The sequence below is a fragment of the Marmota flaviventris genome, chromosome 3 (genome assembly GCF_047511675.1).
Source record: "Marmota flaviventris isolate mMarFla1 chromosome 3, mMarFla1.hap1, whole genome shotgun sequence".
In the NCBI taxonomy this organism is placed as follows: Eukaryota; Metazoa; Chordata; class Mammalia; order Rodentia; family Sciuridae; genus Marmota; species Marmota flaviventris.
The window spans coordinates 7907002-7925344 of record NC_092500.1 but is presented as its reverse complement, the minus strand read 5'-3'; the positions used below and the strand labels follow the sequence as shown (position 1 = coordinate 7925344).

General features: G+C 45.7%; 1 long non-coding RNA gene across 1 annotated transcript; it reads left to right on the top strand.

Moving 5' to 3' along the window:
- The first annotated feature begins 3533 nt into the window (after positions 1-3533).
- Positions 3534-17896, top strand: LOC139705157 (uncharacterized). Its single transcript, XR_011707007.1, has 3 exons — positions 3534-3746; positions 16082-16158; positions 17555-17896. It is a non-coding gene; the product is annotated as an uncharacterized lncRNA (long non-coding RNA).
- Positions 17897-18343: the final 447 nt, after the last annotated feature.

Here is an 18343-nt window from a genome sequence, read left to right as displayed (position 1 = left end):
GGTACGGCGGCCTGGGCAACAGGGGCCTCTGTGGGCTTTGCAAAGTTAACACGGGGGAGGGGGCGGCTCCTTGCCGCCAGCTCCTCCTGAACACCCGCAGGCCCGAGTCCCCGGGCTCTGACCGGATGCTCCCCGATCTCGGCAGACCCAGCCCCCCACGTAACCCCTGACTTCCCGGCGGAGGGAGGGAGGCGGCAGGTGCACACCCTGCACCATCCTGCGCACCAGGTAAACAGGCCTGGAGGAAGGAGGCCGCGGGTTGGGCGCAGCGCGGCCAAGCCGGCCAACCACCCCGGCAAGGCCAGGGCCGGGAAGGTCAGGAGGACGTGTGGGCGAGGGGCGCTGCAGCAATCCCCGCTGCCAAACGGGGGAGACGCCGGCCCGGGCGCCCTCCTGGGGCCGAGCGCAGCGCCGCCGCGGGGCCGCCCAAGGTCCCCCTGGGTCCTCCGGCCGCCGGCCCTCCCGCCGCCCCAGCCGACTCGGCCTGCTCCGCGCTGCCCCGAGCCTTTCACCTCCCTTCACCCCGTCTTCCACGCCTCCCGAAGCCAACCGCTGGGAGCTGCCTGGGAGCTCCTATTTTTTGTTAACCACCAGCCCTGTTCTGTAGGCAGTAAAGTAAGCAGAACTGGGCTTGGCGTTTCCAGGGGGAGGGTGGCGGAGGATTGGGAGCTATTTTCTGAATGAAGAAATGAATGGATGAGCGCACCACGTTAAATACAGCTCCCAGGGCCACGGAGCGCAGAAGAAAGAGCTGCAGTTCCTGGGTCAAGCACATAGACCAGGGTTCAAATCCTTTCTCTGCCCTGTACTAGCTGGTGTGGCTTTGGGCAAGTCGAAGTTCAGACGTGATCCCCAGCGCAGCGGCGGGGGCGGGATATTGAGGGGTGCACCCAGGAGTGGGGATGTAGCTCAGTGGCAGAGCCCTTGCCCAGCATGACCAAGGGCCTGGGTTCATTCCCCAGCATTGCAATAAAACACCAAATTAAAGTAAGATTAAAAATTGTGCAGCTGGGCACATGGCACTGGCCTACAAGACCACTGACTCCGGAGACTGAGACAGAAGGATAGTAGTTCGAGGGCAGCCTTAGCAACTTAGTGAGACCCTGTCTCTAAATAAAAATTAAAAAGGGCTGCAGATGTGGCTCAGTGGTAAAACGCCCCTGGATTCACTTCCCAGTACCACAAACAAACAAACAAATAACAATAAATTTAAAAAATAAAATAAAAAGGGCTGGGGAAAGAAAGAAAGAAAAAAAAAAAGGCAGAGGATGTAACTCAGTACAAAAGAAAACAACTACATAACCGAAAGAGAGAGAGAGAGAGAGAGAGAGAACGAAAGAACGAACTCCACCACATACTATTATAACAACCAAAATGGCCCAGCACTATTCAAATTCCCAAGGTCTCATAAATGACATTACAGGTTTCCCTGTTGCAGGCCCCCATCTCCATCCCACCCAGACTGAGAATGGAACCCAAGACCTGGGCTTTTACCACTGAGATAGATCCCCAGTCTAATTTTTTTTTTTTTTTTAAGCTTGATAAAAACAGGACCACATTGGGTTGGGGGTGTAATCAGTGGCAGAGTGCCTGCTTAGTATGCCTGTGGCCCTAAGTTCAGCCCCCAGCACAAATAAAAAAATAAGAGTGCACTGTGCAATTAATTGAGGTGCCATTTAGTTCTCTTTTATCTCTATTTTCCCCCTCCATCTCAAACACATCTTTTGTTTTATCCCATCCCACAGCGTTTTGTTGACTGCATTCCTACAGTATAATTTAACAAGCTCTCTGTCCTTTGAATTTCCTGTAAATTGATAGCTTAATCAAAATCTTGATCACATGACAGCGTTTGATAAGACTAATTGACAGGAGATGTGTGTTTTCATTTAGGGGGCAAGAAACGCCCAGTTGTCGTCCTTGGTGTGAAGTTGGCAGCCATGTGTGTTCAGTGCTTAGGTCCCAGTGCTGAGGAGTTAGGCTTCTCCTCATGACTCTTTTATGAGGAGCTGGAATAGTTTCATGAAGAGAAAATGCCCCTCATCCCCTATTTGATTCTTCTGAGGGACAAATCATAAAGAAAGACAGGCATGGTAAATGCTTCACTTCTTCCCTGTATTTACTAGTCTTCAGAAGAATAAGTTGGCTTCCCAGCACCCACCAATGGTAATCTTATTATTATTATTATTATCATCATCATCATCATTTTTAGTATCAAGGTAAACTCGAGGATTGAAATATTTGAGGTACTTTTGTTTACTCTAGCTCTTATTCCTGCTATTGTTCAAATAATCTTCCTTCTGGCCTGTGAAAATCATCAGGATACACCTATGGGTCTTTTTTTTTTTTTTTTGTACCAGGAATTGAATGCAGAGGCACTTATCCACTGAGCCACATTTTTAAAAAATATTTATTTTTTAGTTGTAGTTGGACACAATACCTTTATTTTTTTAAATTTATTTTTATGTGAGGATTTTGATTGTGAGGTTCAAACCCAGGGCCTTGCAAGTGCTAGGCAAGGCTCTACCGCTGAGCCACAAACCCAGCCCCCCCACTGAGCCACATTTTAATTTTTTTATTTTGAGACAGGATCTTGCTAAATTGCTTAGCCTCCCTAAATTGCTGAGATTGGCTTTGATCTGCCACAGTCTCCTTTAAGCTTGGATTACAGGTGTGTTCCCACATCTGGCTTGCCCTATGTGTCATTGACAGCTTCTTTACAATTTGATTTTTCCAATGGTTCCAGACTTGTGTTTTTCCCCAGATCTGGAACCTACCTTGTAGCTCTACCACTGAGCTACAAAGAAGCCTAGTTCTTTGCAGAGGGAGATGGTATGTAGAGATCACAGCTGGGTGCTTGGGTATAATTGGCTTTTCAAATTGTTTCACTTTTTATTTTGAAATAATTTTAGAATTACAGAAAAGTTGCAAAAATAGCACTGAAAGTTCCCGGATAGCTTCTTGCTCAGCTTCCTCTAAGGTTAATATCTTACATAACCCAATTATAGTTATTAAACCAAGAAACTCACATTGACACAATTCTATTAACTAAACTCTAGACTTTTTCCAGTGCCACCAATTGCTCCCTTTATGTCCCCGACTCTATTTTTTTCCCCCCTGTTCTAGGACCCAGTCCAGGAGCCCACACTGTAACAGTTCTTGGTCTTTCTTTATCTTTCATGACCTTGACACTTTTGAAAGATACTGGCCAGGCATTTTGTAGAATGTCCTTCGCTTTGGGTTTGTCTCCTATTTTCTTGTGATTAGATCAAGGTTATGCCTTTAGAAGAGGAAAAAGCATAGCCCTCTCTTCTTTTTTTTTTTTTTAGTATTTGGCGGACACAACATCTTTGTTTGTATGTGGTGCTGAAAATCGAACCCGGGCCTCACACATGCCAGGCGAGCGCACTACCGCTTGAGCCACATCCCCAGCCCAGCCTTCTCTTCTCATTGTATCAGGACTATAGGACACCGATGTCTGTCTTCTTCTGGTGATCTAAAGTTTCACTTCTTTTCTTTCTTTCTTTTTTTTTTCTTTTCAGTACCGAAGATTAAACCCAGGGGTGCTCTACCACTGATCTTCTTTCCTCAGCCCTTTTGTATTTTTTTATTTTGAGACAGGGTCTCACCAAGTTGCTGAGGTTGGTCTTGAACTTGTGATCCTCCTGTCTCAGCCTCCCAGCTAGTTGGGATGATTAGCAGGTAACACCACACCTGGCTTTGCCCACAATTATTGTGATGATCTAATGGTAAGTTGCTATTCCCTCATTCCTTTTGCATTTGTTAATTGGAATTCCTCTGTAAGAAAGAGGTATTCCCCCCCCCCATTTATTTATTCAGTTATTCATTCATATCACTACAGATTTGTAGACATTTTATTCTATGGGTTATAATCTAGTATCACTGTAGATTTATAGGCTTTTGATAAATATTTCTTAAAAAAAAAGGGGGGGGGCTGGGGATGTGGCTCAAGTGGTAGCACACTCACCTGGCATGCGTGCGGCCCAGGTTCGATCCTTAGCACCACATACAAATATGTTGTGACCGCCGAAAACTAATAAATAAATGAAAAAAAAAAAAAGGAAGATAAGCAGGGAAAGTGAAACAGAAGAAGAAAGTAGAAGTGGAACTTGTTGCTGTTGTTCATTTACATTTAATGAATCTTTTTTTTTTTTTCTTCTTCTTCTGCGGTACCAGGGGTTGAACCCAGGCCTGATGCATGCTAGGCAAGTTCTACCACTGAGCTACATCCCAGCTCCTAGCCACAGCCATTTTTATTGTTTTATATTGAGACAGCGTCTCACCAAGTTGCTGAAACTGGCCTTGAATTTGCTATCCTTCTGCCTCAGCCTCTGGAGTAGCAGGAATTACAGGCACATGCCACTGTGCCTAGCTATTTATTAAATCTTGGCCAGAACACATTAAATAGGTCAGACAAAAAGCATTTGGGTCCATCCATGTGCTGGTGGGAAGGACCTTTCTACAATGCAGATCTGTTTCCATCAGGGGTGCCCTGGAGCCCTGAGTGCCACCCCACTGCAGAGCCACTGAATACTGGCTGGCTCACTTCTTTTTTTTTTTTCTTTTTCTTTTTGGTACTGGGGATCGAAACCAGGGGCATTTTGACACTGTGTTACACCCTCAGTCCTTTTTATGTTTTGTTTTTGTTTTATTTTGAGACAGAGTCTTAGTTGCTTAGAGCCTCGCTAAATTGCTGAGGCTGGCCTGAACTTGTGATCCTCCTGCCTCAGCCTCCAGAGCCACAAGGTTTATAGGCATATGCTACCATGCCCAGCTGTCTTCTTTACATCAGCTCCTGTCCCTCCCAAGCCTAAAACTTACAGTCTCCCACCTTCACTTAGAGTAAAAGCATAAATCCTCAGGATGACTTTAGGACCAACACATCCTGAAACCTCCTCCTCCCTCCCTGACCCTAAGTCACCAGTTCCATTCATGTTGGCCCTAGCCTGCTTGTCCCCCAGATGGCCATATGGTCCTCTCCTCCCTCATGTGTTAAATGTCATCTAAAAACTGCCACCTTAGGCTGGGGACATAGCTCAGTTGGTAGAGTGCTTGCCTTGCATGCACAAGGCCCTGGGTTCAATCCCTTGCACCATAAAAAAAAAAAAAAAAAAAAAATACCTGCCACCTTTTCCCTCTACTGCACTATATATATATATATATATATATATATATATATATATATATATATATATATTTAACCTATTTGTTTTTAATTTTCTATCTCCTTCCATTGGAGTCTAAACTCCAAGAGAAGCAATTATAACAACTGGAGAGGGATAATTATGGTGTGAAAACCTAGACCTGTGTTCAGGAAGTCTTCTTAGAAGAGGTGACCTCTAGACTCAGAGTGAAGGTTATTTAGGTGTTAGTGAGGTGAATTGGGGGTAGGTGTCAGGATGAGATGAAATCCTTTAGGAAACAAGTCACTCCCAGGAGACTATGGGTGGCCATGCATGGCTGGGGACATGGAAATGCCTTGGGCCTTTAACCAATATCTGTCCAGTATCTCCCTGGGTGCCAGGTTCCAAAGGTGCAAGGGAGTGACAAACAAAATCAACCACTTTGCAGTCACCAGGGATGCAGGGAGAATGTCTCATTGCACACAGGGTGAGTGCTAGGAGGGAACAGGAGAGGTGCTTCAAGAGAAGGAGGTTAGCTGTAAGGAGGTAGGAGGAGGCAGCATGGCTGAGGACAGGCTTTCAGGGATAAAGGCATATTGGGATATTCCATTTTTTTTGGAGAGGGGGGGCGGCTCTTGCCAAGTTCCTCCTGAGTCCCTGGGATTATAGTTGTGCACTACCACACTTGGCTACTAACGGTATATTCCTGTGCCAGCCTCAAGTAGGAAAAGGAAACCAAAGGCCAGAAAAGGGAGCCCTGGGAGGGATGTGGGGCCAGATTTTGCTGGAAATGATGGGATCAAATTTGGTCCTCAAGTCCAGGTCAAGGAACCACTGGAGATTTTGCCACTGAAGTTTTGTTAAGAACCTAGATATAACGAGATATGGAAGAAGATTCAATCAACTCTTTCTGGAGAAGCTGAGATTCCACCCAACATCAATTTCTTTAATAACCTTTCTTCCTCCAGCACTGAGTCCTGAGTTCCCTAGTTGCTGCTTACTGAGTGACTGTGGCCTGGGTGGGAGGCCACTAGAGTTCAAAACCCACTTTTTGCTTACTGATTCCCAACTGGGTCCTTCAGGTACATTTTTCTTTTTTTGCATTTATCATAAATTTATAATTATAGCTTCTTGCAATAATATCTTGTTTACAATATCTTAACACACTGTTAAGAGTGTGAAACATAATAAAATTACTTGGTGTAAGAACAGTACTAATTGGGGCTGGGGTTGTGGCTCAGTGGTAGAATACTTGCCTAGCATGTGTGAGGCACTGGGTTCAATCCTCAGCACCACATAAAAATAAATAAATAAGGGCTGGGGTTGTGGCTCAGAGGTAGAGCCCTACGCCTAGCATTCGTGAGGCACTGGGTTCGATCCTCAGTACCATATAAAGTAAAATAAAGACATTGTGTCCACCTAGATCTAAAAAAATAAATATATTAATAAATAAAAAAATAAAAGTATTGTGTCTAACTACAACATATATATATCGGTACTAATGCCTAACAATCAAGTCTAACTAGTATGTGATGGCCTTTGTTCTGAACGATTTAAGGATTTTAATTTAATCCTTAAGGTTTATTTAACCAGGCCAGGCATAGAGGGATATGCATGTAAATCCCAGTGATTTGGGAGACTGAGGCAGGAGGATCCCAAATTCAAGGTTAGCCTCAGCAACTTAGAGAGACCCTGTCTCAAATAATAATAATAATAAAAAGTTCTGGAGATGTAGCTCAGTGGTAAAGTACCCTGTATTTAATCCCCAGTATCTGGGAGGTGGGGAAGCCACCTCATTTAATCCTCACAACTACCTGTGCCAGGCAAGGTGGTGCACACCTGTAATCCCAGCAACTTGGGAGGCTGAGGCAGGAGGATCTTGTGAGTTCAGAGCCAGCTTGGTGAGGCATTTAGCAACTCAGCGAGACCCTGTCTCTAAATAAAATATTAAAAAGGGCTTGGGATGTGTCTCAGTAGTTAAATACCCCTGGGTACAATCCCCAGTACCAATACAACAACAGTAACAACAATTGAGGCCTTTAAAGTATAGGTTCATGCTCCACAGGCCAGCTTGAAACCATCTTCTAATGTTATGTTTTGGGATCACTTCTGGTTGCTATATATAGATGTACTTCATCAATTTTCACCATGGTTATAAAATATTCCATATAGGAACAGGATTTTTTTTAATCAATTCCCTAACATGTTAAAATCATCCTTAGTTGTTTTATTGACTTGACATTTTAAAATTACTCATACATATGTACATGTGTGATATATGTATATATGCATTTTCCCCCCTGGGAGTTGAATCCAGAGTACATGCTAGGAAAGTACTCTACCACTGAGTTATACCCCCAGTCCTCCAATATATAATAATCTTCCAGGGGCTAGGGCTGGGGCTCAGTGGTAGAGCACTTGCCTAGTTCGTGTGAGGCACTGAGTTCAAGCCTCAGCACCATATAAAAAGTAAACAAGTAAAATAAAGATATCATGTCCATCTGTAACTAAAAATATTTAAAAAAACAAACATAATTTCCAGACAGGCACTGTGGTGCACATGTGTAATCTCAGCTATCTGGGAGACTGAGGCAGGAACATGGCAAGTTCAAGGCCAGCCTGGGTGACCCAGCAAGACTTTGTCTCAAAATAAAAATTTACAAAAGACTGGGGAGTGGGGTTGTGGTTGTAGCTCAGTGGTAGAGCACTTTCCCAACATGTGTAAGGCACTGGGTTCAATCTTCAGCACCACATAAAAATAAAATAATAAAATAAAGGTGTAGGGACTGAGGTTGTGGCTCAGTAGTAGAGCACTCTGGGTTCGATCCTCAGCACCACAAGAAAATAAATAAATAAAATAAAGATATTGTGTCCATCTACAAATAAAAATAAATTAAAAATAAATAAAATAAAGGTATAACAAATAACATTAAAAAAAAAAAAAGACTGGGGAGGGGTGGGGATGTGGTTCAGTGGTAGAATACTTGCTTAATATGTGTGAGGTCCTGGGCTCAATCCCAAATGCCAACAATTAAAAAACAAAAAAACTTCCAGGTAATTTTTTGAGTCAATGAGGGAGGAGTGGGGGCCTGTAGGGTAGCCTCAGGTGCCCTGAGAAGGACTGGGCAAGGAAGTGAGGGAGGCCCAGGGCCGGCTTTCTCCAGCCTGAGAACACTCTCTGCAATGTGAACCTGACCTTCCTTTCTCTCAGGTTTAAAACTGTTCACAAGCTTAAAACACTATTTCATCCCATTCTCCCTTTTTACAAAGAGACCAAGGCCAGAGTGTGCTGTGGGGTCACAGGGCTTTTGTGGCCAGCCCCAGGGTGGCAGAGCCAGGTTAGAACTTGGACAAATTCTCTGTTGACTGCAGGAGTTTCTTCTTCACTCACTGCCTCGGGGCTCCTGTGGTACACCACCCAGCCCTCCTCCATCTTCTCACACCTGTCCTCCCCACGTCTCCATCCTCCAGCTCACTTCCACCTTTCTGGGTATTTCTTTTCTTTTTGATACTAGCGATTGAACCCAGGGGTGATTTCCCACTGAGCTACATCCCTAGCCCTTTTTATTTTTTATTTCGAGACAAGGTCTCACTGAGTTGCTGAAGCTGGCCTCAGAGTTGTGATCCTCTGCCTTAGCTTTCAGAGTCGCTGGGATCACAGGAATGCTCCACAGTGCCGGGCTCCCTTCTTGGCTTTTCAGAAGACCCCTAGACTTCCCATATCTTTATACCTGGCATTCCTGGGTTTTGACAATTGCCCATTCATTGTGCACTTCCTGCTAGACCAAGGGAAGCAAGAGGCAGAAGTGGGCTCTGTTTGGTTCCATGCTGATTCCCAGGTCCTGGCATGGCCTACAGCTAAGAGCCACAGACTGAAGAAATACTTGCTGAGCAAATGAACACTGTGGGAGAATAGTGGGGAAGTTATTAAAGTGTTCAGGTGAAAATTAAAGTAGGTCTGGGCTAGTCAGGGTGTGGTGAGTGGGAGAGAAGAACAAGCCCAGTGGGAGGGGATTGGAGGTAGGATTTAGATGATGGTGGGTTTTTTTGGGAATGGGGTAGTACCGGGGATTGAATTCAGAGGCACTTTACCACAGTTACATCTCCAGTTCTTTTTACTTTTTAAATTTTGAGACAGGGTCTTACTAAGTTGCTGAGGCTAGCTTCGAACTTTCGATCCTCCTGAGTCACTGAGATTATAGACCTGCACCAACCCTTGCCAGAATTTGTTTTTGTTTTGCGATGCTGGGGATCAAACTCAGGGCTTCAAGCATGCCATGCAAACATTCTGCACTGAGCCAGGCCCCAAGTCCCTCTGCCAGACTTTTTTTTTTTTTTTTTTTTTTTAATATTGTTTTTTAGTTGTAGTTGGACACAATACCTTTATTTTATTTATTTTTATGTGGTGCTGAGGATTGAATCCAGGGCTTTGGACGTGCTAGGCAAGTGCTCTACAGCTGAGCCACAACCCCAGCCCTCTGCCAGAGTTTTTAAGAATGGAATTGGTGTTTGTAGGAAGAATCAGGGGAGGGATGGATTAAAGAGAGAGAAGTAGCAGTCAGCAAGGGGCTCTATATGGTGATCTGGGGACCAATAGAGAGACCTAGAGGGATCTGAGGGACATTTAGGAATGGAATCTGTAGAAACTGGACTCTGGCTGAGCTAATGGTCCTTTAAGCATCTAGAATGACAGCCCTTGCCCCTGTGTGGAAGCACTGGGGATACCAGGCCACCTAGCTACCATTGGGGTTTTGTATAACCAGCTGGGCCGAGTGGGAAGCCCATTGTCTGTGGATTTATGAGTGCCAGGGTCAACTTGAGCTTGGCTTAACCTCTCTGGTAACCAGTCTCTGCCCTCTTACCTGGCTTCCTAAGAGCATGGATCAAGCCCCTGGCATAATAGCTGGTGGAGCACAGCTGCTAAGTGGTATGGGACAGGCTAACTCTCATGGCTCTGAGGGAGTGCTGAGACAAAGACAAGTAAGCACCCTTCCTTCACTCAGTATTCACTTTACCAAACATCCTGTGCCTTCCATGCGCTGGGACAACCTTTGGACGGGCCCCTTGAAGCCTTAAATAGTGTCAAAACTGACTGAGGGCTGCTGAGGGCACCAGTATAGAGCACTGCAGAAATTTAGAAAATTGGGAGCTCCTATAACCCACATGTGCTAAGAAGAGAGGATCTTCTGAAGGGTCTGGTCTGGTTTCCTACAGTCCATGCTGAAGATCTCACCATCAGTTGGGAGGAGCACTGAATGACCAAGCCTTTTAAAGACACATTAGGGGCTGGGCACAGAAGCACATGTCTGTAATCCCAGCTACCAGAGAGGCTGAGGCAGGAAGATCACAAGTTTGTAGCTAAACCCTGTCTTGAAATTAAAAAATAAAAAAAGAGCGGGGTGGGGTACTGGGGTTGGGGCTCAGTGGTAGGGCACTTGTCTCTCACACGTGAGGCACTGGTTCAATCCTCAGACCACATAAAAATAAATAAATAAAATAAAGATATTGTGTCCACCTACAACTAAAAAATATTAAAAAAAAAAAAAAACAACTGGGATTGTAGCTCAGTGGTAGAGCACTCCTGGGTTCCATCTCCAGTACCATAAAGAAAAAAGAAGTTAGAGGGCTGAGGATGTACTTCAGTGGTAGAGCTCTTGCCTAGCAGGTGCAGGACCCTGAGTTCCATCTCCAGAACCACACACACCACCACCACCACCACCACCACCACCACCACCCAAAAAGAGCAAATTCTTCAAGTACAAAGCAGTGCTCAGAGATCATGGACCCTGTCACAGGAAGGGCCTGGGACCCAACAGGGCCCTGGGCAGATTGGCTTCTGGCATGTTCCAGGACCCACTGGCTGACGTGCTCCAGGGAAAGAGTCAGCTCTTTTATTGGCTTCTCCAGGCCAAGCTTGTTGCCTTCATCGCGGCAGCCTCCGCCCAGCGCAGGCCTGGTGCCAGCAGCCTCAGAATATTTGGAATAAAAACGGGGTGACTGGGTTTGTCCCGAGTGGAGGTGTAGTATGGCATATTTGCTAGGTTTGTGTATGCATTCCTCTCAGGAACAAGCAGGCCCCGGGGACCCGGGTCTTCCTTGCTGAGCCTGGCAGGTGCCAAACACACAGGCTTTATTTAAAACTGCCACTCCCATCAAACAGACCAGCAAACCCAGGCTTAGAGAAGCGACTTGCTGAGGTCACACCGATCGTGCGTTAGCGCTGTAGTTGTGTATACTCTGTCCCTGTGCCTTCGGCCCCTATGTCCAGTACAACGGGGCTGGGGGTGAGGGTGGCAGTGGGGGAAGTTCATCAGTCTGTGGTTGGCTGCAAGGAATGACTCAACCGTCCTATCCCACCCCGCGGGCCTCCTGCGGGGTTCGGGAGCAGCAACTACCCCCGCACACCGCGCTCCACGGCTCTGCCCGAGTCCCTGCCCTCTCTCTCAGTACCCAGCTCTGAAATGCCGACAGCAGGGGGTGTCTCGGCCTCCTCGGGCGTCCCCACTCAGCCTGCACACACCTCTGCCCCCTTTGCGTTCTACCCGGCCCCGACAGTCACACCTGTCTCCGGATCCTGCCCTGGCCGGAGTCGGGACACCGGCGCCATTTCTGGAGGCGGCGCGTAAAAGGGACGCTGCCGCAGCCCGGCTTGGGACGCGTTGGTTTTGAAATGAAAAAGTCTTTTCTTGGGACTTTATGGGCGCCTGCATTGCTTGTGCCTGGGTCGGAGAGGAACAGACATCCACAGGGGCGGGAGACGCTGGCGGGAGTGGCAGGGGAGGGAGCCTGAACACGAAAAGGAGACTGGAAGGGGGAAATCAAACCCAAACGGTTTCGTCCACCCCAAAGTGGCAGACACAAAGGAAGCCGCGCGCGAGGCGCGGAGGCGCAGGGCTCCGGGATTGCAGACCCCACAGCTCGAGCGCCCGGCCACTTCCGCACTGGAGAAAAATCGGACGGCCCGGGCTGGCTCGGCCGGCCACACCCAGGTACCTGGGACCCGGCCCTCTCCAGCCAGCCTTGGGCGCACCCGGGTCGCCGAATAGGGGCCAGCCCAGGGGTCCGGGAGAGTCTAGACTCTCCGTGCTCCGCTCTGAACCTTTGTTACAGTCTTAAGTCCAGATGCCCCCCGCCCAGCGGCCCACTCAGTTCAGCCCAGCCCAGCCCGAGGGCTCAGTCTGGACGTCGCCCCAGAATCTTCCCGGATCGCCGCGTACTCCCGCGGCAACAGTCTAGCTGGGGCCCCAAGGCGGCGGGTCACGTGCCCGCAGTGGGGGCGGGGAGAACACGCCGCGGAGCCCCGGGGCTGCACGTGCAGGGCGGGCGAGGGGCGGAGCCGGGCTGCCGGAGCTGCGTCCTAGCCGCGTCCACAAAGGTGTCCTGGGCGCTGGCCTCGGGCGGGTCCCCGCTGCGCGCGCGCGAGCTGCCGACGTGTGCGCAGCCCGAGAGGCACTCGGTCCCTGCCCTGCGGGGCTCAGGAATTTTAAGACGTCAGGGCTGAAGTTGCATTTGTTAAGAACAGTAAGCCCTCACTACATTGTCACTGTTGCAGACCGCAGAGCACCCTCAGAGCCCGATATAAAGAATTCCTGTCCGTGAAGCCAGTTACAGAAGAGTTATCAACCTCGGGCTTTCTGTTGAATTTTGTTATGGGGAATTTTGAACATGAGCGAAAAGTCACGATGCCCAAAATGAGCCCCCAGCTGTGCATCACCAAAACGAACAACTCCAGACAATCTGGTTTTGTCCCCTCCCCTCCCCCCCTGCCCCTCCCTATTATTGTGAAACAAATCCCTGACTTCATGTCATATTTCAGCTTATGCCCCCAACAATCGCTGTTTTGATGAAAGACTCATTGTTTACAAAACTTTTTTTTTTTTAAGCTTGGTAGATAAAAATGTTAAGGAGCGGAGATAAAGACATGGTAGGAGTGGGGGAGGAGAAAAAGTACATAAAAATCAGAGGAAGGAGTGGAGAAAGACTGAAGTGATCTCTGTATGCCACGCAATGCTTTACAGGACATCAGGTGGCCATGTAAGTGCTTGAGCAGGATGAGCACAGAGGTGTTGGTGACACTAGTTGATTCATTAGTAGGATGTGGATGTGACCAGATTTGCTGATGAATTGGTCTGGGGGTGAGGGTGGTTTGAGAGAAAGAGCTTCAAGGATGAGAGAATGTTTGGATGTCTGTGCTCTAATTGGGATGGGGAACACAGAACGGGAGAATCAAAATAGGTTTTGGCCAGGTTACAGCTGAGCTGCCTTTTAGATATCCAAGAGGAGACGTCAGGTGGGCACTAGTGCCACGTCAGGTGCCACTCAGGTGGGCAACTAGTCAGATGAGGAGCCCACACTCATGACCCACCTTTGGTCATTATCAGCCTATAGCCCATCTTGTCTCATCTTTGCCTTGCTGGTTATTTTATTTCATTTTGTCTTTCTCCGACCACCTTCGTTTTTCCTTTGGGGCCTGGTATTTTTAAAGCAAATTTCAGAATTCATTCAAGTTCAATTGTGGACCTCACTCAGCATGTATCTCTAAGAGATTAGAATTCAGTCTTATTAATAGTCAAGAGAGAGGTCAAGGAGGAGGAGGACAAAATAGTGATCATTGGATTTAGTAACGTGGACACCCTTGGGTAACCCTGGAAAAAACAAAAACAGTTGAGAGTAGGGGTGAAGGAGTAATCCATTTTTGAAGAAATTTTGATATGAAGAGAAAGAGAAATAAGGGTGAAGAGGGCATGAGGTCAATATACCCTCAAAAAACGGAACAGAAACAAGGTGGGCTCAGTGGCACACACTTATAATGAGGAGGATAGCAAGTTTGAGGCCAGGCTGGGTAACTAAGTGAGACCCTGTCTCAAAGTAAAAAGTGGGTGTGGTGGCACTTGCCTGTAATCCCAGCAACTCTGGAGGCTAAGGCAGGAGGATCGAAAGTTCAAGACCAGCCTCAGCAATTTAGCAAGGCCCTAAGCAACTTTGCAAGACCCTGTCTCAAAATAAAAATAAAAAGGCTAGGTATATAGCTCAGTAATTGCGCACCCCTGGGTTAAATCCCAGGAAAAAAATAAATAAGTAACCAAAAAGTTCTGGGAATGTGGCTCAGTGTTAGAGCTGGGTTCAATCCTCAGTACTGGGTGGGGGGGAGAAAAAAAGAAAGAAAAATCAACTTGCTGGGGATCAATCATACAATCCATCTTGTTTTATCTTTGCCTGTCTTGAGTATTTATGTATTTAGGTACTGGGGATTGAACCCAGGAGTGCATTACTATTGAGCTACCTCCCCAGTACTTTTTATTTTTTATTTTTCAGACAGGGCCTCACTAAGTTCCTGAGGCTGGTCTTGAATTTATGATCTTTCTGTCTTAGTCTCCCAAATTGCTGGGATTATAGGAGTGCACCACCATGTCCAGTGTGCCTGTTTTTTTTTTTAAACAAATTCAGAATTCAATCTATTTAAGTCAATTTTTTTTGTACTAGGAATTGAACCCAGGGGTGCTTTACCATTAAGCCACTTTCCTTTTTTTTTATTTTTTTTTTGAGACAGGGTTTTGCTAAATTGCTAAGGTTGGGAGTATGGTTGTGGCTCAGTGGTAGAGTGCTTGACTAGCAAGTGTGAGGCACTGGATTCAATCACCACATAAAAATAAATAAATAAAATAAAGATATAAAAATATGCAATAATATTTATTAAAAAATAAATTGCTGAAACTGTCTTCAAACTTATAATCCTCCTGCCTTAGTCTCCTGAATTGATGGGATTACTGCCATAAGCCACAGAGACTGGCAGAATTCCTTCTATTTAAGTCAGTAGTATTTTTTTTTAAATGAGATTAGGATTCAGTCCTTTTTAAGCCTTAAGAACTTTTTTTAGATAGTTTTTTGTTTTTTTGTTTTTTTTTTTACTATACCTACTGTCTGTGATATAATCACTGTATCTAAAAACAAATTGATTCATTTTTTTTTTTATCGGTACTAGAGATAAAACCCAGAGGCACTTTACCACTTAACTATACTCCTAGTCCTTTTTATTTGTTTATTTATTTACACATTTGAGAAAGGATCTACATTGCCCAGGCTGAGCCAGGCATGGTGGCATGCACATCTATAATCCCAGTGACTAGGAAGGCTGAGGCAGGAGTTCAAAGCCAGCCTCAGGGGGCTGGGATTGTGGCGAGGCCCGGGGTTTGATCCTCTGCACCACGTATTAATAAACAAAATGAGGAAATTGTGTCCAACTACAACTAAAAAATAAATATTAAAAAAAAAGCCAACTTCAGTTATTTAGCAAGGCCATAAGCAACTTAGAGAGACCCTGTCTCTAAGTAAAACATTTTAAAAAGGGTTGGGAATGTGGCATAGTTACTGAAATTACAAGCATGCACCACTACATTCACCAAATCAAACTAATTATTTAATATCACCTAGTTTTCATATTTTCCTGACTGTCCCGTAAGTGAGTTTTTTTATAATTGGCTTGGTAAATTGGCATCCAAACAGGTCCATCTATTGCATTGGGCTGGTCATTTTCCTTTTGATACTGGGAATTGAACCCAGGGGTGTTTTCCGTTGAGCCACTTTGCCATTCTTTTTTATTTTGAGACAGGGTTTTGCTAAATTGCCAAGGCTGGGGGCTGGAATTCCTTTAGAAATCCCCATATTCTGGGTTTTGCTGATGGTATCCATATCAGGCTGTGGATTTCCTAGTGCATCACACAAATCTGGTTGTCTGTCTGTCATTGATCAGTGGGTTCAGGCATTGTCTGCCTGATCCTTACCTTAGAAATTCCCCATTAGCCTTTCACTCGTCACCCTACCAGCATTACAACCCCAGTCAGTGGTGTTTTATTCATTTATTTCTGGTACTGGGGAATGAACTCAGGGGCACTCACCACTGAGTTACAAACCAAGCCCTTTTTATTTTTATTTTGAAACAGGAGCTCACTAAATTGCTGAGGCTGACCTGGAATTTGCCATCATCCTGCCTTAACCTCTTGCATCTCTGGGATTACAGGTGAGTGACTGAGATTACAGGCATGTACCACCATTACAGGTGGTGAAGAGAAACCCTCCTTCAGGGCAGAATTTGGAGCAGAATATTTAATTGTTCCCATGGTCTGGACTTATAGATAGCCTGAAATTGGACTAATGGGCAGAGGCTATCAGAAACTTGAAAGAACAGTAATGGAAGTAATCTGGGGAAGAGGTATGTGTCTGGACCTCACAGAATAGACACAGTGTGAACATAACTATCCTACGTGAATGTCTCCAAAGGTCATTTACCACTGAAGAGACTCTCAATAAGTGAGCAGAATGACACATTCTGTGGATGTCAGTGAGTGTCCTTCCCCAGCCACCCCGGAGTTGGTTTATCCTGTCCACATGGCAGGGATGCCTGGACCAAACAGCAGGAGCATCCCCTCATAAGACTGACTACTACCATTTCTAAGTGTTTAACCTCCCAATAGCAAAGACCAAGACTGATCTCTCCCTCCCCCCATATGCCATCATATCTTGGGGGGACCAGCCAGCCACCTTGGTAGGCTGATTATATGGGACAGCTTCCATCATGGAAGGGTCAACAATTTGCCCTTGCTAGAAAAGACATGGATTCTGGATAGGCTCTACCTTCCCTGTCTATTGTTCCACCGACTTTTAGAAAGCTTTATGCACTTTCATGGTAATCCATACAGCAAGGCTTCCGGTCAAAGACATAATGTCCTAGCAAACCAACAGCAGTAAGTATGCATGCATATAATTTTACTAATAGACCTTGCCACCCAGAAACAGCTGGCTTAAATGAATGGCGAAATGGTCTACTGGAGATCCTATTCTGGTGCCAGGTTGAGAAAGAAAATTCTAAAAGGGATGAGATCTGTTTTACACAGTGCAGTCTGTGCTGTGAGCCTGTGATGAAGGTTTGGGGTGTAGCTCAGTGGCAGAGTGCTTGCCAAGCATGTTTGAGGCCCTCAGTTTGATTCCCCACCCTCGGGGCAAAAGAATCTATATGTATGTAATGCTGTATAATTTCTCTTTCTCTTACACCTAATTTAATCTCTTTCTTTCTTTTTTTTTTGGGGGGGGTACCAGGAATTGAACTCAGGGGCACTAGACCACTGAGCCACAACCCCAGCCCTATTTTGTATTTTATTTAGAGACAGGGTCTCACTGAGTTGTTTAGTGCCTTGCTTTTGCTGAGGCTGGCTTTACATTTGATATCCTCCTGCCTCAGCCTCCAGAGCCATTAGAATTACAGGGGTACACTGCTGTGCCTGGAAACCTAACTTAATTTCTGTCCCAACGAGTTTTAGGCTCTGATGGAAAGGTCTTGTTTCCAAGGGAGGAGTGATATTAGGAGAACACAATTATGGTTCCATTGAATTGAAATCTGGACACTTTGCACTTTTCAGGTGGTGAAGAAAGCTTACTCTACTGTCTGCAATCATTCACTCCATTCAAGTAACCAACTTGAATTGCTGCTATATGTGGGGGCAGAAAAATGATGTCTGGAATCCACAAGATTCTATGTGGTACTTCTTCACATGTCCGTGTCCACTAGTAAAAGTTAATGGTAGAGGGCTGGGACTGTAGCTTAGTGGCAGAGCGCTTACCTAGCAGGTGTGAGGCCCTGGGTTCTTTCCTCAGCACCACATAAAAATAAATAAATAAAAATAAAGGTATTGTGAGGGCTGAGGATGTGGCTCAAGCGGTAGCGCGCTTGCCTGGCATGCGTGCGGCCGGGGTTTGATCCTCAGCACCACATACAAACAAAGATGTTGTGTCCGCCGAAAACTAAAAAATAAATATTAAAATTCTCTCTCTCTCTCTCTCTCTAAAATAAAGAAAGAAAGAAAGAAAGAAAGGTATTGTGTCCAACTACACTAAAAAAATAAATATTTTTAAAAATACACAAATAAAATAAAGGCATTCTGTCCATCTACAACTACAAAAAAAAAAGTTTGTTTTTTTAAGTTAATGGGGAAAAAAGTTAATGGGAATTCAAGCAATTCCAACAAAATAGGACCACTGGGGAGTCACACTCTTTGGAAATGAAGTTTTGAGTCACTTTATCAGATGAAAAACCCGAACCTGCTGAAGTCCTGGCAGAAGTCAAAGCAAACATGGAGAATGTAGCAGAAGAAGGAATTCATAAATATTAACCGCAGCCTAGTGAGTAGCTTCAAAACTGCTGCAGGGGA